The sequence below is a fragment of the Achroia grisella genome, unplaced genomic scaffold (genome assembly GCF_030625045.1).
Source record: "Achroia grisella isolate CSIRO2021 unplaced genomic scaffold, CSIRO_AGI_Agris_v1 utg152, whole genome shotgun sequence".
NCBI lineage: Eukaryota > Metazoa > Arthropoda > Insecta > Lepidoptera > Pyralidae > Achroia > Achroia grisella.
In genome coordinates, this window is record NW_026712648.1 from 1,661,648 (window position 1) to 1,686,333 (window position 24,686).

General features: G+C 30.5%; 2 protein-coding genes across 2 annotated transcripts in view; one reads left to right on the forward strand and one right to left on the reverse strand.

Moving 5' to 3' along the window:
- LOC131840911 (uncharacterized) overlaps positions 1-8,665 on the reverse strand; it is a 45,702-nt gene extending 37,037 nt beyond the window's left edge. Inside the window, exon 1 of the mRNA XM_059189125.1 lies at positions 8,417-8,665. The gene's annotated coding sequence lies outside the window, so the exon portion shown is untranslated. The remainder of the gene's footprint in view (positions 1-8,416) is intronic.
- Positions 8,666-22,688: 14,023 nt separating this feature from the next.
- LOC131840973 (uncharacterized) overlaps positions 22,689-24,686 on the forward strand; it is a 198,967-nt gene continuing 196,969 nt past the window's right edge. The window contains exon 1 of the mRNA XM_059189193.1: positions 22,689-23,013. The gene's annotated coding sequence lies outside the window, so the exon portion shown is untranslated. The remainder of the gene's footprint in view (positions 23,014-24,686) is intronic.

Here is a 24,686-nt window from a genome sequence, read left to right on the forward strand (position 1 = left end):
AAGCAGAGTAAGGCTTAAAAAGGGACTGACTGACTGTGTGAAAGAAAAAGGTGTGAATATAAATAATATGAGATAATAAAAATGAAATGATGGGACGACATAATAGAAATCGGTTACATCCAACAATCCGTTCGGATTATCGCTGTCGCTTATAATTCATATCTATTGCTAAGCAAGTTAAGCCTTATCGGGGTCAGAGGCGTTGTCTTAGGTGCGTACCGTGACAGTTCCTAACGATTACTTGATAATGAGACACGACGACGGTATACGATGCTGTCACTAATTTGCACCGTCCATTCGAACAAAAGTACAATGCAATGGAAACTCAAGTCTGAAGAAATGGAACTGATAATGTAGTAAAGCTAAATAATCTATTTATCTAGTGTAGGCAATTCAATAAATAATTATAGGTCTGAAATGGAAATATTGTTAATTTCATTGAGTTTGTTTTTTCTTTCAATATTGTTTTTCCTTAATAATATAACGGAAATCTTTAATCAAGTGACTGTTATTGTAATAGCTTTTCAATTAGTATGCCGATTATGTTAATTGCTCACAATATATTTTGTTCTATACTATAGCTGTGACAAATACGCATACGACCTATCAGATGGTAAATGATTACCATAGCCTATGAACACTTGATAGGGATATCATGTAAACGTTGCCGACCCCTAACAAACCTGAATATACTATAGCTTTCTTGAAAAACCTCTTGCTTTAGTCTCAAGAGAATATGGCTATCTACAGTAATTTTTTTTTAAATGGGACAAGAAATTTTCCTGTTTGTCCATTACAAATAAAAATTCAAATTATTTCTTTTCATAACATGTATTTCTCTTTCTAATTGGTACATTTTTATAAACTCTTTTCTATAGAAACTTTGATCGCTTAACCATGATTTATTGGAATAAAAACTTGCGTGTTTCTCTCTACATGAAATACTACATGTTAGTATAACAAATTTTGTGGATACTGGTAATATTGTTTAGGCGTTAAAATTTAGCAAACTTGTTTACGCAATTATAATATTAATTAGTATAACATAAAGCAAATGTTTGCTTTCCGAGTACTCTACAAACGCTATTCTATATACCTACAACTATTGTACAATTTCCCATATAGATAATTTTGTATTTCAAACGTTCAGACGTACAAGGCTTATACTAATTGTGTAATTACTTTTCAAAGGGAATATATTACTGCTCGGAATATGAGGCAATAGTGTGAGTTCAATACCCAGTAATAATGGCGACGAATGGCTGAAGTAAGTACAGCTGTGACCAACGTAAATGTTATTTTAGGTGTGGTTAAAAATATATTAGCAATGGACAGTAATTTCGTCGGTATGTTAAACCATTAAATATCATGCCCATCATTAAGTTTAACTTGTACATGTTATTATGAAAATACTAAATACATTTTCTTTCTTGTATATGGTGATATGAAGATGCTATTTATTGCGCTTATTATAGTTATAAAAAAAGCGCTATTAAATAAAGTTCTTCTCAAAAATTATTACTTCGACAATTAAATAAGAAATTATTATCATTTATGATACTTTCGATTATGTACGGATTATAATACAATTGAAAGAATATTAATCCGTTTAATTCTAATTTTAGTTTATTTTTTTTATTATATGATTTAATGCTGTTTGCTAATTAATATTCACGAAATTATAAATATAACAATAAAGGTTCGAAGATCAACTAACAACCGCATTCATTCTACTCCGAAGCTTGAATTTTAAAAAATATATCATCCAAGCCATCTAAGCTATCTTAAAATATTAGTTTTTGAATCTTTATGGTTCATTATAGTATTACTAGGAAGTAACAGTTGTTTAATTTGTAAACCTGTATGTCAAGTCAAGCCAATTAGTGACCAAGTGAAAATAACATTGTGATACAATATTCCATCCAAGAAAATAATTTGTTTTATTATTACAGATCTATTTGATATATTATTTTAAAATAGCATAGCCAATCAAACAAACTACATCTATTTCGCGTATATTATTGATTAGATTCTCATAGTCGTTATCCCTATAATTAATAAGAAATTAATTATCCAGATATTTAAAAAAATATTTCCTTACTAGTTTTAATTATGATGAATGGTGCCGATTCTAATTTCGCGTTATATCACTGTATTTGGAATTAATAATCAACATTACACTTCTTCAATTATGTAAAAGCGATAATTATGTGTGTATGTTAGTAGAAACAAGGAAGCATGTACACTCGTAAATATGCACTTCGTATTTTTGTTGCGAAAAAGTCATTGTAGGTAGTTACTTTGGAAATAATTTGTATAGCTAACGCTTTCACAAAGCAACTTATGTATGGTGACAAGTTATGCAATCGATGTCCATCAATTTAGTAAACAATTAAGACTGGCTTGTTTGTATCCATACTAATACTATAAATGTGAAAGTGTGTCTATCTGTTTGTTATCTTTTCATAATTAACGGCTGTAGGGAAATGAATTAAATTTAACAAAATTGGGTGACAGAGACGGACTAAGGCTATTTTTTATCTAAAAAAATGCAGGTAAAATTGCGCGTATCTGATAGTGCTAAAAATATTTTACTTAAATACGGAAAATAGTTTCCCAACTTTATTTCACTTTATTTTTTTCCCAAATTTAGATTACTACTACTACTAATTAATTTATTGTTAATTTAGTAAAAAAAATCGTGTTTCAATTGGGAAAATAAGTAAGAATAAAAAGATTAACTTATAGATTGTTTATGACTTAACAGGGAATGAAGCTTCATAATTGAAGTTAATACTCATAATTTGTAGTATAGATTAAGTATAAAAACAATATAATCCTTTTTATTCGTATTTAAGTTCAACATATACAGGATTAACTACAAGCAACGTAAGTTATCTTGACATTTACGAGTAGACGAGTAGAGTATCTTTGTATCATTACACGAACATGATGTCACGTCCTAGTTAAATCACCTGTGTGAGTTAATGAACACTAAATGAGCACACTTGAAGTGTTACTCGTTAGTGTTGTCTATTTCTTCTTGTGTTGATGTTATCTGTATTTTTACGGCCCATAAGAACATTTACGTTTAGGAGTTACCATTTATAAAATTAGTCATTTGTAATCTCACTAGTAGAAACAAAATGTATTGGTCGGCTACATTTAGCATCTAATACATTTTAGAATTCAATGATAGACATATGAAATAACAAACAAGTGCCAATAAAAAACATCTGCCATCTATAATGTATACATGAACTATATTTACTAAGTTTCTTAGGTTCTTTTTAAAAACCTAATTTATTCTTTGAAAAACAATTTGAAATAGAATCTACGTTAGAAGAAGTAACAAATACCTAATGTTGCTTCTATAAAAATAGACATAAGTAAATCAGCGCAGTACCAAGCAAGATGTAATAATCCTAAATTTCACGTTTGTACAGCATAAAATCATACCCTCTTAATTGCCGTCTACCATCAGGTACACCACCAAATTATAAAGGTACTGAAGAGTGGTAAGAGGAGATACATTAGAATAGTTGTTTATTCAACTTATGCAAGTCAAGTATATTATATTGAATGTGTTACTTAGACAGATATTAGTTTTCTCTAAAAGACTTTCTTACTTTCATCCGAATAACCAATCAGAGATTAAAAATTGCAAACAAATAAGCATGATTATTGAAATTAAAGTTCTTGCCTCTTACTATTTCAGAATGTTTCCGTGCCATATGATTCCGATATAATCTGAGAATATTCACGTTAATACATACAATCAGCACGCCGCGCGTTCCGCATTACTTAATGTGAAATTTTACCTAACCGAGTTTACAGTTGTAAATTATTTTTCTATGTTGCAAATACAATTTATTATATTACGTAATTAAAGTGCAATACCAAATTATAATAACATAAAATTGATGTTGTCAAATAATATATTGCTGTTGTAAATTGGTTTCTGCCAAGGTCGATCACCGGTCAAAAGTCTTGACTTTTTTGTGGGCACAATTTTATAATACACATATTCATAACTTCTTGTTGCAAATATCAACAATAATAAATTACATATCTGCAGTTCTATCATATTCTCGGAAGTCAGTGCTACTAGTGATAGAAATATACACTATTTATTTCTAGATAATTTCTTACAATAGTCTATTGAATGATCTTTCCCCGATTGAATTCTTAATAAATAACAGGCAAAGAGAGGATATTCTGCACTGAACCTTATAAAGAAAAAGCAAGAAATGATAATTTTTTGTCAGGTGGTTTAAAAAAATGTCTGCAATGACTGTAAATATTTTATTACTTCTTTTTCACTTAACACGTTTTTTACGTAATTATAGTTATTATTGTTAATTCACATTATTTTTATGCAATCACAAGATTTTTTTTATGTTCTCTGTTGCGTTAAGACTGCACTGTTAATAGTAGCGGAACGTGTTCGACACTGGTGTACCATGAAATCGGTAAATCGCGCTTGAAAATCGTATGTGTATAGTGAGGTAGTACTATCCAGCGCTTCAATCCATTTTTGTATAAATTTTATTCTTATTTGACTGTGTGACCGCTAATATACATGAGGGAACATGATGATTGTTACTATATAAAATTATCTTATCTGTGGTAATAGCTTTTAGTGTTCCCATCGCCATCAATGTATTATATAGAACCTCCACGTGATAATCATTTCGAAACCATCGTAGTTTTATAAAAAGAAGATTTTATTGAATTCTATTTTTTGATCGGTTTGGAAATTAAATGTAAGTAATTAAATTTTCGTTATGTATTTTTACTACAGGTGTTATTAAAATATTTGTATTCCTATATAATCAGAAACTTAATTTAATATGTTTAGATTTACCATCTTACGTTTAGCCATCATTTCTGAGTATATCTGTAGAAAAATATAATTACTTTTGTCTATGTGAATATAGAAATTTCCTGTACAATCTGCAGATAGTTAAGTATTATTATGAATAAAAATTACGTTGTCCATCATAGTCAATTACATTCCAAGTTATATTTAAGTGATCACCGCAGGCGTAGCCTTGGGTTGAATTATATACTTATTTAAAATATTATAATTGTACCAAACTGGGTACAGTAATAATTATAGGTAAGTAGGTACTAATATCACGTCCTAGCGCTTGTAACGGTGCTGCAAATCCTGTAGAATACACATTATAGTTGACCTTTGATCAATGTAGTCAATATAAACGATCATCCCCTATAAAAAGAGCTTATTTAACTTATGTGGGGTTGAGTATATATTTTGGGCTTAGTGCAGACAACGGTAGTAGTAATAGAAAGAAAATACATACAAGGTTAGTCTGCACTCACCAAATAGCAACACGAGACTCTGGCCGCTCTGGATTTATAAGTTCAATGGTGTAAATAAAAATGGAAAAAAGGAAACAAGCAGTGATTAGAGCGAAATAGTAATTATTGCTCTAATTAGAAAATAATAAGTGAGTGATTGTAGATAAACCTATGGTAATAAAATATATCTACTAAAAAAATTAAACCTAAATATTTTAAATTCATGCTGCATGTTATCCAGCAGCCGGAGACCAATGACTTTTTGACACCACTGTTGCTGGCAGTTTGTCTATCATTCCTTTTATAAACTTTCTTCGCAGTAAGCCCTTTTGGGAAATATACACATTTTTTACTAATCTTTGATTTTTAATGAAATAGTAGTTGTGTTCCCGCTCCAGTCACAACCAATTTTATCATAACAGGGTGTGATCTGTAATGTAACGTGTTCTTGTGACTAGTTACATAAAAAGGTGAAATTATTAATACATATTGTATAAGTTAAGTACCTACTTGTAAGTAATGTTGAGAAAACTTTCACATGGGCCTAACTTTTTACATTAAATGTAATATATATATTTATTATTAGTATGTATTTATAACAAATGATTTTAATCATTGTATGTAAATAAATTTGTAAATCAATTATCTTTTAGGTTCACTAAAAAAGAAACTCAATTTAAAATTGACTAATTATAATTCATTCTCATTATACTAACAAAGTAATATTCAATGTTTGATATAAAGGTATGATTGCATATATTGCATACTACATATAAACACGCAAGAAACATCATTAGAATATATTTTACCAACCAACATGTAGGCCGGTCGCTGCGAGAAATCGTTGCCGTTACAAATTCGATTCCAATGCAAATCGCATGGTATGCGAGTGAAAATACATTACGCGCTGTTTACACTATGGACGTGTAGAAAACTAAATATACATGAACCTTCACGATTGGTTGCAGTTGGGATAGTCAGAGCCATTGTCAGTTATTGATGTTGTGGTAAACGTAATATTTGACATAATCACCGGTGGGTATTTTTGTACTCACGTGCCAGGAGTTATCAGTATATGAGTTGTATAGATAAATTGACAAACAAAGCCCAGATTAGAACTTATAACCTTTTGAGCTTCAAGTAGGGATTATTAATAACTAGGTCAGGTCACGTATTCACAATTAAAATAAAAGAAAACTTTATTACAAATCTTTCTCAGTAAAACAAATGTATTAAAAGATTTTGTAACAAAATTTTTATCGTGAGAATTATTAGTAAATATTGCTTATATGTTTATAAGCAATACACATCACACGACATAATTTATATACATTCTTGATTAAGGCATAAAATAAGTCATGACAAAAGAAAATGCTATTAATGCATTATTGTTGTCTTCAATGTAATGGATATTCGACGATATCGTATGTAAATACGGCGAATTTTCTTTTATATCCCGAACAGGTATTTGCAAGCTGTTTAGCTGATCAAGTTACGATATACCGATGTTACAAAGAAAACTGCAGAATTGTTATATGTAGTATATAATATACTAATACATCTGTATTTTGTATTCATTTCTATGTATGTATAACGCCGGTATTCATTGTAAAGATAATTCTACAAGATCTGTACTCACATTAAAAAATAAATACAATATTTCTATAGAGGCTTGGACTCATATAAAACATAGGTTTGATAATATATATAATTTATAATTTACAAATATGTTATTAGATAACATATTGAAATAATTGTGAATTTATCATACTTATATAATGACAACTATATAAAAAAATATATATAGCAAGCAACAGAGACGAAAATTTATGATTTGAGATAGGTACTTGTGTATTTTAATGTACCTAAGTATACTCGGTATAAGAAATCCAGAAAATACTCACGATGGATTCCAGTAGATTCCGCCATAAACAGTTATTGCAATTGTAGTATACAATTTTATAAGTTTTGTTTAGTAATAATTTCATTAGTTACGCTACATTAGTACTACTATAATTCACATGCAATAAAACTCACGTTGGTCTGACATAGGTATTGTACCGTTAATAAAATAACATATTTGTACATAATATTACAAAATATATTGATATCAATCTATAAGAAAAAATGTCATGTGATAATTAGCTAGGCATCGGTTTGCGTGTGGTTCAATCAGGCAATCTCTACTATACGCATTATGAGCGTGTGATGGATCGCTGAAAGCCTGAAATTGACATATTGACATCAATTTAATGTAGTAGGAGCATGTGACACCGCATACAGTTATATATGATCGTTACTAAATTATTATTCAACTCGTAATATTATGAATGAAAAAGTCTATGAAGATGTTTGCGTGTAGGAATTTTACTAGTTTATTGATTGGAGTTTAGTACACATATATGACTTTTTATTTGGATCGTAATGCATCATATTATTAACGATGTATATTATATGCAATTAAAAAAAATGTCGTGGTATTACTAAGATAAATGGAAAAATACCTTGTTAGTGATGCAGATCTGTGTCACGGATTGGGATAACACATTTTATTATTAGTAACGGGGAATAATCATCCATTGCTTGCAAATTAATCTATGACGTCCATCTCCATGTGGTTCCCATGCAAAATGTTATAATTAATTGCTGATAAGTTCTCCTATATGGGTTAAATATGCTTATTTCGAATCAAAATCATCTTGCCTCCCAACACCACAGTGGTATGCGTAGCCCGTTAACGCAGGAGGGAATATTATTTTCTATTTAGGTACTAATTAAGAAGTTATTATATAATTGATAACAGGTAACCTAATATAATTTTTATATCAATGCAAAACAAAAACTTTGTGTACATATAATAAAGAATTATATACAAAATTATAGATAACGTATTACTTATATAAAACACGAAATGAATCATATCATTAGTATCGTATAAATCAAAATAGAAATCTGTAGAAGTACTTTGATTACAGGATGATACCTCCATGTAACGGAAATATAAAAGCATACGAGGATGTAGATAATTGCATAAAATCCGGATTTTCATGATTAATGAGCTTAATTAAAGAGTACATATAGGTATACTTACACAATAAACAATCCAGTAGAATTGATCAAATCAAGTATTTATTACGGTATCCAATTCAAAGTTGCATGCACAAAACGTAACAATTTCCAATTTCAAAACACAACACTGGCCACTAATAAAATTCCACTGTTTGGAAAGAAAGCAATTAAAATTTTCGAATTTAATTTAGTAATCCGAAATGTATGTATAGTTTACATTCACGGCGTTTGGCGTCCGAACAACCGCGAGTCTACTTTCGAACTGATTCAATTCAAGATTCTCTGATTTTCTGAACGCCGACGAAGCAATGTACGCCAACTGCCTTGCGAGGAATGCTGTACTACCACTTCGGCTTGGCTATTTTTCTTTACGTGCAGCAAACTGGTACCTATGTACTGTCAAAAGAGAGGCATGAATAAGGGTTATCTTTGGTTTTGAATTTATTGACTTGGATAATTAAAGAGGCCGCATACGGTACTATTTGGCAAGTCATTTTCAAGCATAACTATACACTTTGATTGTTTAAAGTATTAGAGTTAGGTAGCTGATATTCAATAAAAATCCGGAATGTTATATCGAATATTAAACATTTCATTCCTTTCAATAATGATAGTTACGGTTAAGACTACAGAAATCAAATTTATACCAACATTCCCGTTATTAGTTATGGTCGGTATCCGGATAGTTTATTAGATAGATAATGAGTCTCTTCAAATTCCTTTTTTATTAACCTTATTGTATTTAATAGAGTATACCTTGAAATCAGTTTCACATATATTTTAATTAAAATATCACACCTATACTTATATTGAGTTAACAACCACCTTCTTTAAAATCTAATAATAATCTAACATCAACGGAATCCATAAGACTGTTTTCCGTTCCCACTTGACAGATTTTATTTTTCTCGACGTAACATCAAAGACTACTTTCTAAATAAGGACTACACTATAAGGCTACATATTTTCCGTTACGGTACATCTGGTAATGTACCTATGGAAGTATGCGGAATCATTCTTGGTCACATCCTGATAAAAGGTGTATCTAGCGCAGCGTAATAACAATTTAAAAAATGTGTATACCTTAGGAATATTATGTACAAAAATCATTTAGTGTAACCACGTATATATATGTACGTCCTTGTTCCCGTTAATATAAATACTATCTCTTCAAATAACAGTGAGTTCAAGGCGTGACTTTTCATCAGGTGAGGTGTAGAGTAAACTTGCTAAACAAAATCAAGCATATTATTTTATATTAAGGGTGTATATTATGTATGTTACCTGTATGCTATATTTGAATTTTGTAGTGTAATAACATGTCTGGAATAAGGTTTGAATTTAATTATGCATATTATAATAAAGTTCTTCTCTTACATTATGTACATATTATCAGAGTAATGCAAAACCCAATATCACTAAGTAAAAAGTATGTATGTAGATAATTTTATTTGAAAGCGACTCTATATACTTAACAAATACCAACGTTATGATTTATTAAAGAAACAGCACCTACGCTTATGTTATGCTATAATTTGAGCAATTCACTCGTTATTTCTTATTTCGACATTAATACGCAGTGGTCAAAATAACCACTCGGTTAAAACAAAACTACTTGTACCCACCCAATAGTGTATCTATGTTAATTAATAATAAATAATAATAGTTAATTTAAATATATGAAAATACATTTTCTTCAGTTTGTAAACCATTTTCTAACTTCAAAACTATTATATAAAGTTACTGGTTTAATCTGTCTAACCAGCACGGTTTAATTCATGTAACCTGTTAGAATGTAGAGATGCTGTGAATATTAATAATATAAGGTGGTGGTCATTCAATATTTTTGCTATACCTGTATCAAATTTATCTATAAATTGGCGAATAGATTTAAAATTATTTGATAATGGATTCATGACCTAGATATCATCATAATTATAGTCATTTATTTACAACATATCTGGTACACACAAGTCGTTAAATAGTTATTTCATATACCACATATTTGATCGTTTATGATATGACATGCAAATTGAGAACACAAATACAAACACACATATGAAATGAACTATTATTTTAAGATTACAATATTGAATTCTACTTTGTTTATATAATTTATGATATTGATTAAAAACATAAGCCAACGTCTTGACTTAATTTAATAATAATACATCTTGAGATATTGTTAAATATTTTTACCTTCACAATGTAAAAATTCTTTTGATAATGTACCGAATAAAGAACTAGTATTTAAATTATTAACCGGGTCTTAACACGAATAAATATAGGTAAATACCTTTATTTGCCATAAAATTATTCGTGTTAAGACCCGGTTAATAATTTAAATAATGTATATTAAACACGAAAGTTTAAAATTAACTAAAGAACTAGTAGTCTTAGTAACTTAGATATTCGCAACCCTACTAACAAGTTTTAGTAGACTATATATCGAAGTTACATATTTTATTAAACCTACACACAAACTGCCTATATTGCATTCCTACAGTACTATTACTACTACTACTGGCGATTTGTATTGCGTTTATTGAGAAATATTGTAGAGTACTTATCATATTAATAGCATATTTTTTACCTCTTTAGTAACCAACTGTTGTGTCATAATTATTATTTAAAAAAACGTAGACGTATAGTGTTTTAAATAATCACTATACGTCTACATTTACCTTCACATATAGACGTATAATTATTATTTAAAACATTGGTTTTAAATAATAATAATGACATGGAAAACTGTAACTGTGTAAGGTAATTCTTTTAATATATTTTAATCATTTTTTCATTAGAGGTATTGTTTCTGAGCAGATAATGAACAATTTAAACTAATATTAAAACTGCAAATTTAATTTATTTTTACCCAGATAGACTGTAAAAAATCGTCTGCGTAACGTCTTCCGGAATGGAATGGCAGCTCATGAGCGGTATCGCATGCATCACCTGATAACGTGATATCCATAGTGCTGTTTATAGGATACTACGAGTAGCTAGTAGTAGGCGAGTAGCTAGGATACTAGCTATACGCCCCGGCGGCGCACGGGTATACATGTATTATACATATATATCTTCCTCTTGAATCCACTCTATCTATTAAAAAAACCTGCTTCAAAATCCGTTGCGTAGTTTTAAACATTTAAGCATACTATACTTAGGGACGGATAGACGCGACAGCGACTTTGTTTTATAGTATGTAATAATGAGTTAGCTTATTTATCTTTAGAATTACATTAAAGGGTTACAGTTCTATTTTTTTGATTCAGAATTAATATATTCTTATAATAACTTGGATTTTAACTTGAATTTAAAATTAAGGCATAAGTAATATGTAAACTTTATATATCTTTTACATAAATTAAATAACGGTGCTATTGCTTCATATGCATGTTTTAAATTAAAATGACACACTTAAGTCAACAAACATGTAAATAAAATGTATTTATAAAGTAACTTGCTCAATGAAAGCCACAATTCACTAACATTGAAACACGTCAGGGTCTCAAGATTGATTTATAGTGTAATTAATTGTAACTAGATTGACAAGCGAATGTTTTTTTCGAATATTTATTGATAATTAGCTTACGAATATGATGAATATTGCCATGATTTAAATTTGATATTTAATAAAGTAACATTACATTTTGGCTTATGAAGAATTAGTTTCCTGGTAATACTAAGGAACTTTAAATGTATACTGGTAAGTGAGTGAGTGGGTATAATGTAATATGTAGAAAAATCTTCTTAGATTTATTATAAAATATTCCCGTGAATATTTTAGTATTAACAGTGATTCGTACTTAATGTACTGTGTGTGCGTACATATAACATATATTATGATATACATTTGATGTGTATTGTTGTTTATTGCCTAAAAAAATATTAAAAATAATTAAACAGTATAAATTTAGTCTCACTAATGCGTAAATTTTAAAGTCGTATCAACCGATATTTTTTATTTACCGTTACCCGTTTAAACTACCGATATCTCTAATCATATCAATTCCCTCGTATTTATATTCCGTACTATATGATATCCGTGTCGACAACGTTATTCCAATCTTCACTCCCGTTACATCGATAGCTACTGCAAATAGCATGCAAATTGCTTGGCGATAATGCGGCAAATGAAGCATGACTCACGATGCCGAGATTGGGTTAAGTTACAGGAGACTGCGGATGATGATATAGAATTAGTCTGAAAAGTACAAAACAAACACGACGCGTCGACGTCGCGTCGTCATAGTGGGTAGAATACTCACCATGTTTCCATTTCGCTGCTATTTTCGTATAGTGGATTGAATTCAATTTGTTTTCATAAATCACTAAAATTAAATGAAATTTAGTACACGATTCTATTTATTTATTTTAAAAATATAGCAGAGTAATATATTATACATATTCTGCTAATATAATATAAAAAAAATAGGTAATATCCTTTATCAGTTATATATGTACATAGAATCAGAAAGAGAAGTCAAATATTTTACATACCGTAGATGTTTTATGGATATTAGTAATAATAGTCCATACAGCTGCTTATACCAACTCATTTTAAATGCACTGTCCCTTATCACTTATACATTTTACGACGACATGCTGCGCGGGCGCACGTCCGCTCGGACAACAGCCACAACTTTCCACTCCAAATTTTCAGTACAGAGTTTTTGTCATTAAACAAACAGAACACTAAACGGAGTCATACTAATATATTAAATATTTTCGATATAACATAATTATTAATATATATTATACTATAATCTATTCAAGTAGGATTTGTATAGACAAATCCTACTTGAATAGATTATAGTTAATAACAATAACTACTATTAGTTGAACAGTAGTATAGGTATGGTAAAAAAGAACTTTTCAACTCAGACTGCAATTTCTATGACGGTATGGTTCTACGAGTATTTTGGTTATCTGCCAGTTAAATAATTTTCGTGCCCTTATAAAATTAACTATATCATACAAACATATACTGTGTTAGAATTATGAACTTTAATTATTGTAAATGAATGCAAGACATTATACCCTATGCATTGAAACAGGAAATGGTTTATCTGTGTGCTAAATTACAACCAAATCCATTCGGTCGTGGATTGCGTAATTAAGTAGGCAACAAACATCCAAACTTCTACAAAAACTTTCACATTTACATCGTTAATAGGACTTAATGGAAGAAGGTATACCTATATAGTTATTTGCTTCTTGCTAGCGACATCATTCACGTCTTATTCGAACAATAAACGACACTTTATGAGGTTTTCGGACACGTAAACGGTCTAGTTGTAAATAAATTTAATGCCTAAACCAAAATTATCCGTAGTATTATAGTATAGTGGGCCGTAGTCTCTATTATTATTAAATAAATAGTATTTCTGATAAGGTAGTCAGGAGGCAGATTGCAGAGGCAGATTGTTCTTGTGAATGGAATATTTAATATTTTTCAATAGCATACTGCGTTACTTCCAATTTTCGTATTAATGACTATGAGTATTTGTATCGACAAGGTATTTTCTATGTATAATATAATTATGAGCATTTATAAAAAATATTTATATATGTATATCAGTTGTCTAGTATCCTTAACAGAAGCTCTGCTTAGTTTTGGTATGTAATATTATGTTATCTGTGGTTTTGGACTACCTGCCACTATGTGAATTATCCTGAATTATTAATATTATTTGATTTCACGACCTTTTGGATACATAGATAGATATATATCAATATATCTATGAGATAACATATCTTCTTGAAAAAACACAATTGTTGAAATTTAGACAATATAAACAACCAGAGGCACACTACACACAAAGTCGTCTGCGTGTCTGTTTCACATATTTTAAACTCAAATAATATATTTACTTTTAGACATACCAGTACAGTTCAATACACGGTATATTAATATTTTTAGGTCTGTTCAACAGCCATTGCAGGGAAACAAAGGTTATACGTATAACAAAATCCACTAATCCTTACTAATATTATAAATGCGAAAGTAACTCTGTCTGTCTGTCTGTCTGTCTGTCTCGCTTTCACGCCAAAACTACTGAACAGATTTAAATGAAATTTGGTACCCATATAGTCTAGACGCCGAGGAAGGACACGCTACTTTTTAATGCGAAAAAAGGGTTGTAAGGGGTTGAAAATGGTAATGCAAGGTTATCTTTATGCGGTTGAATACACACTTATTATAATAAAGGCTTAACTAAAAAATTAGATATTTTGGAAAGTCTACTTTATAATTGTGTTATTAAGTCTATTTTCAAAAATTGTTAATTTCTGAATTACACCAGTATTGTACTAGATATGCGACTTATTAACGCTCATATGTCATAAATAAACATATATGTCATTTGTATAAGCAGCGCGCGCAACTGATTATTGTCAATCCGTTGTCTCCTTATGAATTTAAATGAATAAACGTTTGCTCTGCAAATTTATTTTATAAATACATAAATATAATCCTTCAGTATAGTTTATAACTGATGACCCTGCTCTTGGACAAGAGCGTAAGAACATATTATTAATATTTTTGAAGAATAAAACAACATAAAATGTTGTCAATACATATGAACAACATTTCCTTGGAAGAAACAACATCTACCGTTCCATCCGAGCTATTCAGGTTCGGAATACGCGTTTCTCCATTCTGGCCAGTAGAGTCAGAGATATGGTTCGCGCAAGTAGAATAGTTTGCAATTTAGAATATCATATCTATTATTTTGATTTAACAAAATTTTATTATGTTATTGGCCAACTGGACTACCAATTTTCAAAAGCATTTAAAGAAATGTTTAAACTGTTTATTACATATAAATAAATATGACATTTAAATTTGTAAATATCACATTGTCACCATTCAAGGGGTAAAATAAAATAGCAGATAAAAGTTTTTATGGAAATTCGTCATATTTGAAGCTAGAACGATATAGTTTTTTTCTTACGCTTTTTTGGGTCAGTTTATTTAATAAATACCTTACTAATATTATGAAAGTGAAAGTGACTCTGTCTGTCTGTCTTAAAAGCCAAAACTTCTGAATTGATTTAAATAAAATTTAAAGTCTAGATCTTGAGATAGGACATAGGTTACTTTTTAATAAAAAAGGGTTATAAGAGACTGAAAGAGCAGAATTGTTTTTAAAAGTTTAAGCTTCAATCTTATTTTTTTGCGTATTGATTAAATATAATTAACGAAAATGGGTTGTAAGGGTCAAAAGGGGAGTTAAAATGTTATATGCATGTATTGTCATTTTTTAAAGCTAGAAACTTGAAACCCATTTTTTAGGCTGTTGAGAAAATATCAGTACCTACCGCCACAGGACGCAGCCATAAATGGTTACAGTATAGCGACATCTTATCATTGGTACATGATGACACTAATATAAGTAGCATTAAAAAAAAACAAGAAAAAGGGTTATAAGGGGTTGAAAGGGGAGATGTAATGTATGTATGGTATGTATGGAAGTATCTTCATTTTAAAGATAGTAGTTTGAAACTTAGTTTTTGGCTGTTGATTGAATTGTATGGAATTATGTATGGAAATTTCATTTTTGAAGCTAGAACGATGAAACTTTTTTATTGGGTTAGATTATTAATATATATTTTTTATTATTTGCTCAAGGTCACTATTTTACGCGGACGAAGTCGCGGGTACAGCTAGTACTACATATATACCTATATTATTGAATAGGACAGGAGTATTATATATAATTTCAATCAATTATTACTTTATTGTATTTTAAAGAACCTCATGCTATTATATAATCTTTGAGGAAATCATCATAAATGTCGTATTACAATTAAATATTGCAGATATTTTGAACTCATTATCGTGTGATGCGATTGTAAAACGTGGGCATCATTGGCACGTCTAATAATTCCTTACAGACAGATACATTACATTACATTATTATTCATATTTCATAACAGAGCTATATGGCACCGAAGTGAAGCGTTACTAATTTGTATCCATAAGGAGGCAGGTTGCACAACTATAAACTGTATACTTAGACCGTTTTATTGCCTCCCAACCACCACAGAAGTTGAGGCAATGAGTTTTATGTACTGTAACACATTTGTGAACATTAGTTCAGTTATTACCAGAACTGTAATACATTTTATGCGTGCACAGGAGATATTCTTATTGTAATTTTCAATTGCAAAACGAGTAACCTACATATTAAATATTTTATGGGGAAAGAGCGAGATAGAAATAATAATATAGATAAAAGTGACTAAAATTAAACATTACTATGTGTTACATGGTTTTTGTTCTATTAATGAAACATTTTAAATATGGCAAAATAGTACAGGACGTGTTACTGAAACTGGAATACTACAACATTGTTATAATAACATTTTTTTTATTAGGTGAAATCTTCTCAGTTGAATTTACTTAACATGTGATGTAGTTGAGAAGTAATCACTTAACAAAAAGAAATAACCTAGAAACTTAGTTTTACCTTTCTTCAAATAAATATGCTACGTAATTTGTTTTTAGCTGTTGTGTCAATGTTATTCATATATTGTCTATAACATCGCAATTTATGTTTCCGTAATGCGAAACTGAGTCGAATCAGTTGACCGCGCATGTCTAATCGGCCTATAGGTGGAATAGTTTGTTTGTTGGTAAAAGTAACGGTGTGTTTTGTTTTTTTATTATCCATTTCTAACCTTAATTGTTTTCTTCCGCTGAGAGTCATGGTTTTGTTTTTTTCTATTGTTTTGTAATTATTTATACATTATCAATTTTACTATTATCACTTCTGAAGATATAACTTAATTTCTAAAATTCTTCAATGCAAATTTGTGCCAAGAGACAAAAAAAAAATTATATGTTTAAGATTGAGTTAATTTATTTATTTAGGTATTGCAGAAATACCAGATTGTGGGTTATCCGCCCAAAAATATAAGTATTGGATTTTCGACAAAATTTGTGTCTAAAGTAAGAGAATCATCTACCAACCCTTACTATCATATAACATATATTGTTAAACTTACTATATTGTTTTATTTTTTGTAGTAATAATAATAACTCAGGACAATTAATATAGTGCCATCTAGTCCCATGCTAAGCAAAGCTTGTGTTATGGGTATGTATTAAATAACTATAAAGAGGATTAGATATACTTAAATAATTTTTTTACTGTAAATACACACATAATATACATAGAATGTATAGTATAATATACCTATAGTAGTGTATTTTTTCTTCCATGGTATAGTATTTTATTTTGTTTATACATTATTGCGTAAGTATAGTATAACCAGTTACTGGTTGTGTCATTGACATGTGCATGAGGTGACGCAACGTAAGGTCCTTGTAAAACTGGTGCTCCACGATAATCATCGTCTATACTTCGGTATACCACCGACTGAGATAAACTTTGTAAAATCCTTTGACGTATACCTCAGTCACAACTACTACAGTCAAGTAGCGAACTTTAGATACTATAGTCCAGTTGTCAGGTATTTCACTCATGCAACAAACTTATTAGATGAGATGAAACAAAAAAATTTAGGTAACGTCTTAGGTCTCCGCAATGGCAAAGCTTGTGTGATATCGTGCTCGACACGTGATATTTTAATATCACGTGACAAGCGTTTGCGGTGTTAATGTATTATATATATTTTCTATGAATGATAATGGTATGATGCACACGCCTTCGCTAACGGTTTACACTGGCGGGGCACCATCGGAGAATGATTAGATGTGCATGAGGTCAGGTTACTTGGCCCACGGGGCAAATTCACCAGAAATTTAACATGGTTATTTCCAGGTACCACTTAGAGGTCTACTTGACATGATACATTGCTACTAATGGAGTTATCATTTCACATTACTAACAGTCTCCTTCCACCTGATAATATATATAGTCGGCGGTCACCTATAACATAAGGAGGGCCTTCAGTTTTCAGTTACCCTATCCAGTTATATACATAAAACTATAACAGAGGATTAACTACTCAATTATCATCTACAAAAAATACAACTAATTGTCTACGTGAAAGTGGACAATCGCTCGTTATTTTTTGACTGGAAATTAGAAACGTGACAAATATGCTCTTTCATCATTAGTATATATAGTTATGTAGGCGTATATAGACTGAGACACAGAACCCATTAGTGTAAAGAGAAATTTTTGATATCACCTCCGTTGCAGCGTGACGGACACGAGCCTGATTTACAATGTCACTGTTATTTTACAGTATTATTAGTAGGTGTTACCAGCGAACTCCTCTGTACAAACTTTCATTCATATTTCACACTCCACAGATTATTTTTTAAGATAAAATGTAGCCTATGTAAAACAATATACATGTTAAATCTCATTACGGTCTCGTCATCCGTTTAGTTGTGAAATGATGACAAATAGAAACAGAAAAATAGACACTTTCGCATTTGTAATAATAGTATGGGGTATGAATTAGTATGAATGTAGTCTTATTGGTTGTCGCAAGAGTGATTTCTTTCACTTTTCTGAGAGATAAAATATAAAATAAAAGTCATCATAAAATGCTTATCAGTAGGTGGCTGTTATTGATAAATGTTTAAAAAGCTAGTTCCAGTAATTTTTATTATATATTTTTTTTCACAACTTTTATACGAAAGTATTATAAAAATAACTAGAAAAATGTTGTTAGAAGTAGTATGTGGATTGAGTTGACAAAATGGATTATCATTTTATTAGTAACAGTGATCAGTGATCGTCGTTGTCGTTATAAACAGAGCAATGGGCATCACGTCGTCTTGTCAATAAAATTCGTTGTAAGTTACCTTACCTCATGCTGAGATTAATATGTCATTACTCCTTCCAATGTCTCATATGTACCACATTTCTTGTAACATTTAATGTAATGTAATATAAACAACTTCCAGTAGAAGTGAAATCCAGCAATCTGCCTCATCTTCCATACCCTCATTAGGTCTGCACAGTTATTTGGCCTCGTATAACCTAATGTCTAAAATATACTGTGTCACCTCTATATTAGTATTGGCTCATTGCCAGTAATGGCTTTTGCGGACAGATTGGTGGGTAATAAATGAACTGAAATTGGCAAAATAGTGAAAGTTGTAATGCTGTTTTGGTAACCCTATCCTTTTATATCAATATCGTGCATTAAATTTGAATAAGTGCTATCATTAAAGAATTTTAGGACATCGATATATACTAATTTAATACAATTTAATACATTACAATTTAATGACGAAATTATTTTTTGTTACATATACATATGTATCTTTTTTCTTTAACAACTTACGCAATAATAGGTTTTGTACAATTACAATTTATTGTATAATTTTCGGTTTTAGAGATTAAATGGTAGCGTATAGTTCAAGAATGTTTTTGCGGTAGGTACTGGATAGAGATTGAAGCCTATAAATTCTGTCTACTATGCGAGTACACTGAATTTATAGGCCTCATTTCTATATCCAATCTATTGGACAGTACAGTAGACGAGGTGGTGATATATGAGTTTCGTATACTAGTAGCATATTGATTTTATTACTGCTACGCGCAATGTAGAGCTAGAAGTTAAAAGATAGAACAGGCATGTTTTTAAAAAAATATTGGCGACGTAAAATTTTTATCGTGGGATAGCATTGATGATTGCATTTTACTATTATAAGTGTAAATATTGCATTAATATTTAAATATTTGTTATTCATATTCGTTTAACAGCTACGCGAATTCGATTAAAATTAATTTTATTTTAATTTAACAACTATATTTACCCAATTTTTAAAGGTACGTAGTTTGGATTCTAATCAGTAAACATTTATTTGTCGTAATGAATGTGAGCAAAGTCGAGTAATAAAGTTAGTCCTCACCTATATTAATCTTCGAGTTTTAGGTTGTCTCCACATCAAACTTTATATATATATATATATGCTATGTACATACAAAATATATGTTTCATTATTTCGACCAGTTAACTACCCATAACACAAGCTCTGCTTATCAATGGCTATAAATTGTCCAATTTTATATATTATTATTTTTTGTTTAGTTTCCTCGGCTTTAAATGATATGTGTACTACGCTTACGAGCTGAAACCGAGTATTATTATTATTAATAATAATTGCAGTCACGTAAATAGACATACATGTTTACTATTACATTTACTATTTTAATATATATTGATAAAAGTGAATTGAAAAAAAAACCAAAGCTTACTAATATGTACTCTAAATTTCGTAAAATACAGAACACATGTTCTTATTCATAACATGTAGATCAAGCACAACTCATATTGTGTACATAGTAAATAACATGTATCAGATCGATTCAATATTTCATGAATGCAATGAACTGTATGATTGCATGAATTGATATCGAGTTTCAAAGTAGATATAGCAGAATATGAAGGATTCGTAAACGTATTACTCATTTGTGTTGACAAGTTGATATTTATGTCAACATTTTGAAAACTCTATCTAAATTGTAATTTCAAAAATTGTAAGAGGAGGAAAGTTTAACCTAAATTGCACTACATACAGGTTTTTACTTAGTTTAGGTACCAGAGAACAATGTAAAATATAAATGTTTGTTGAAAAATAAAAATTATTATTATTAATACTATTCATAGTATCTTTTGAAAAGGAATTGAAAAGCCGATGTTGGTAATTTGGAAAATTTTACAATATATATATAGATTATAAAATTATATACATCTATATATATATATATATTATGAAATATATTTTTTTTTAAATTCAAGATCAAATTTTACATACTAATTCTATTATAAATATGTAGAGTTTATAGTCTCTGTAGTAGTAGATATTATCTACATATATATGCATATGTACGGCAAATACTACAAGTTATGATAAATACATTTTCGTTAGAACCGGAGGGTAAAGATAAATTATAAAGTGTATTTAATGGACATACGAAACGTAATATTTGCAAATGATAAACATTTGTAGTACATTTTATAAATAGTATTTTCATTGATTATTATTTATTGTACATACATATTATATTTAGATATGTCCATGTAATAACAGAATAATTATTTCACTACCTTTACTGCGTCTATAGGATGAAGGGTTTTATTAGAGAGGTGAATAAATAATATTAATACACTAGAAAATAAAAATAGAAATTAAAACTCAATGGCAAGTCATGTAACCATTAGGGTAGAATACCCTGTATATTTATATAAGTGAGCCATGACATAGTACAATACTAATAAATTTTAAGCTATAATATTAATAGACTAATAGAGATGTAACTAATGTAGCTAACGTGCCAGCGTTTCACCGTTTGGTGAGTGGCAGACGTACTCGAAGTTTCGCCGTTACGAAGGGCTAACATATTATGCCTCCATACTTTATAATTTCACTCAGTCACCCTTCAGCTGAAACAAATCTTCCAAAGCAAGTAAGCTGTACTTGACAGCTGAAATAGAGACGACTCTCTAAAAACCTAACTCGATACAACGGCAATACAAAGGTTTTTAAGTTAAAAATAATTTGTAATACAATACACTGTAGAATACTAATAGAACCTAAAGAATATATTTAAGATACTCTCTAACGTTTTTAGTCTATGAGGTTTGAATAGTAGTACTGCTTTATAGATAGATGTATTGATAGAGATCAAAACAGGTCAGTTAACCCACCATAACAAAATTCACATAGCAATTTAACACAATCATTTACAAAATAGGACTGTACCACCGACTGTTTACATAGAGATCGCTCTGGTATTCATTGCTTACATTGCAATGGAGCCATTAGTTCTCACTAAATAACAATTCTCTCTTACAGTTTTACAAATAATACACAATAGGGTAAAAAATTATACTTAAAGAAAAATATTATTTCAATTTCAACAGAAAAAGAACACTAGATCGATTAATTTTAATCCCATTGTATACTATATTATTTTGTACTGTCTAAACGTGTTTATCAACGCTATCTAGCGGTAGATTGTTTAACTTTAACATGATCCTAACACGAAACGTGCTTGTTTAAGGTTATTCTATCTAAACTCTATTTATAAATGAACTACTTTAAGTGATACTTTATAGGTAGAAATTATTAGTTTATGATATACAAAAGCCTGATAATATATTAATTTAAACATGGGTTTTACCAATCATTTTTCAGGAAATATTAACTGTAGTTTAAATGATTCGACTCTGAAGACTCTCTGGTTCCGACGATCGCCGCTAGATGCGCCACTGTGCGCCATTAAGTGAGATTCAATATGGCGGCACCATTCGTCTCTGGAACAGGGCGGGGAGAACAGTCGCCGAATCGACACTACAATACCTACGCGTATTTTTGTCGAAATCGTCGTGTTCGTGACTTGGACGCGGGTGATATTGCGAAATAATTACGTGTTTCTGTGTTCATTTATGCTGTTTGTGTTATCATTTGTGTATTATAGTGATTTGTGGTGATAAACGTGAAAGAACTTTGCGGTAACGATGTCTAGCAGTTGACATGTTTATCTGTGTCGTGTGTGAAGATTTTCCCTTCGCGTGAGGAGGTCCGGTGCGCTAGTGTGCGCGCTGGCATTGTGTGCGTGTCTCGGACGTGGGATACTAGAGGATCCAATGATGGATTGCATTTCCATGGATGTATAGGTAAAAATCACTTGTTAATTTTTGCATTCGTTTGCGTGTGTGTATCCTGTACAATCGCGCCACGCATTCGATGGGCGCGTTTCGCGACTGCTTTGTTTCAAAACGAAAGCGCCTCTATACTGCAGCGCATGTATTTGAGTGTAAGGATGTATCCTTGAATCGATAGGGATAACGTGCCTTTTGAATGCTTACGAAACGTCTAGCTTTCCAGTTTCTTATTTACCTTATATTATTCAATTCTGTTCAAGGGAGACCTTGAATTATTGTGATCTTAAGAAATGTTTTCCTCCTTGCTTCATTGTGTAACCTCCCATTGAAATGAATAGCCGATCCATACAAAGTTCGTGAAAAGCACCTATGGTAATTATAGTCTAATTACAAATTCTAATTAGATTCTAATTAAATTAGATAATTAACTATGCATTCACCACCATTTGGGTATACAATGAAATAAAATACATGTTAGGTAAGTACTTCCTAAGCACGAAGCTTTTTATTGAAAACGATTCACACGCACGCACAAAGTCTTGCCTATACCATTGAATCTTAATTCATTACATTCATGCAGAGTCGCGCGAGAATATGGTTCCCCTCGCTCTGTTCGCTGCCTCTGGTTATCAGCTTACAAAATGTTTGAGCTCTTCTCGCTCTAACACTTAGTTAATTTATGTATTCCTGTCTCTCTCTGGCGCATATTGCGCGTTTTTCTTCTTTTGCCGCGTCATATGCCAGTGTCGAGCCATGAACGTAGTTTTGGAGTGTTTGGAAAGTAATAGTTAATGGACGATTTCTTTTCAGCAATGTAGGTTTTAGTCTCAACCTTCGTAATCGTCGACGATCGTCGGCTAGAATATCTGACCCTAATTGATTGGTAGTCCTTTGTTTAGGGGTCGGTTATGTAGTATTATTATGAGGGTACCTGTGCTAAATAAGGGCAACTGCGCATCTATATGGCGCAGTTGGATGATTGGAACCCGCCCGGACCGCACGTGGGGCGGCCACGGGGCGAATTACCGCGAATCTATTGTTTCGTCAAGTGCTTCATTTTGACACTAATGGGATTGAATTTTCTTGTGCTGGTGCAGATATGCAGTGACAATCGTAAGTTGAAGAGGATTAATTCACTATTATCTCATCTTCACTTAATATTTTGGGATCTATTTCAAGAATTACTCGTTTAAAATTAATTGCGGGTTAGTATATGAAAAATCATTCTTAATTAAGAATTAAACGCCCATATACATTTTTCTAGTGAACACTGTGTATTATGTTTGGTTAATGCTTTGAATCTTTTATGTAATCATAATTGTCATAGTGGGTCCGGATTTTGTTCTCATGAATAAAAAATATTCTGCACAATAAAATTTAGCACGGCCCAAACACCGTTTCATTGTAATTATAATAAACATCATATTTATATTAGACATAATATTTATCACAGTAAAGTAAATTATATTATACTTACTTATGTACTTAATTTATTTAATATAAATACATAGCTATATGAAAACAAAACTATATGAAGTGGATTTGTTCAATGCAGCGAGGGAACGTACTGCGAATGACTCCTCATATTCTTATTCATAGGTCTGAACTCATTATGTAAAACGAAACGGCGAATTATGCAGATGATAACAATAATGACTGAATATATTGTAAGTAATGTCTGCCCT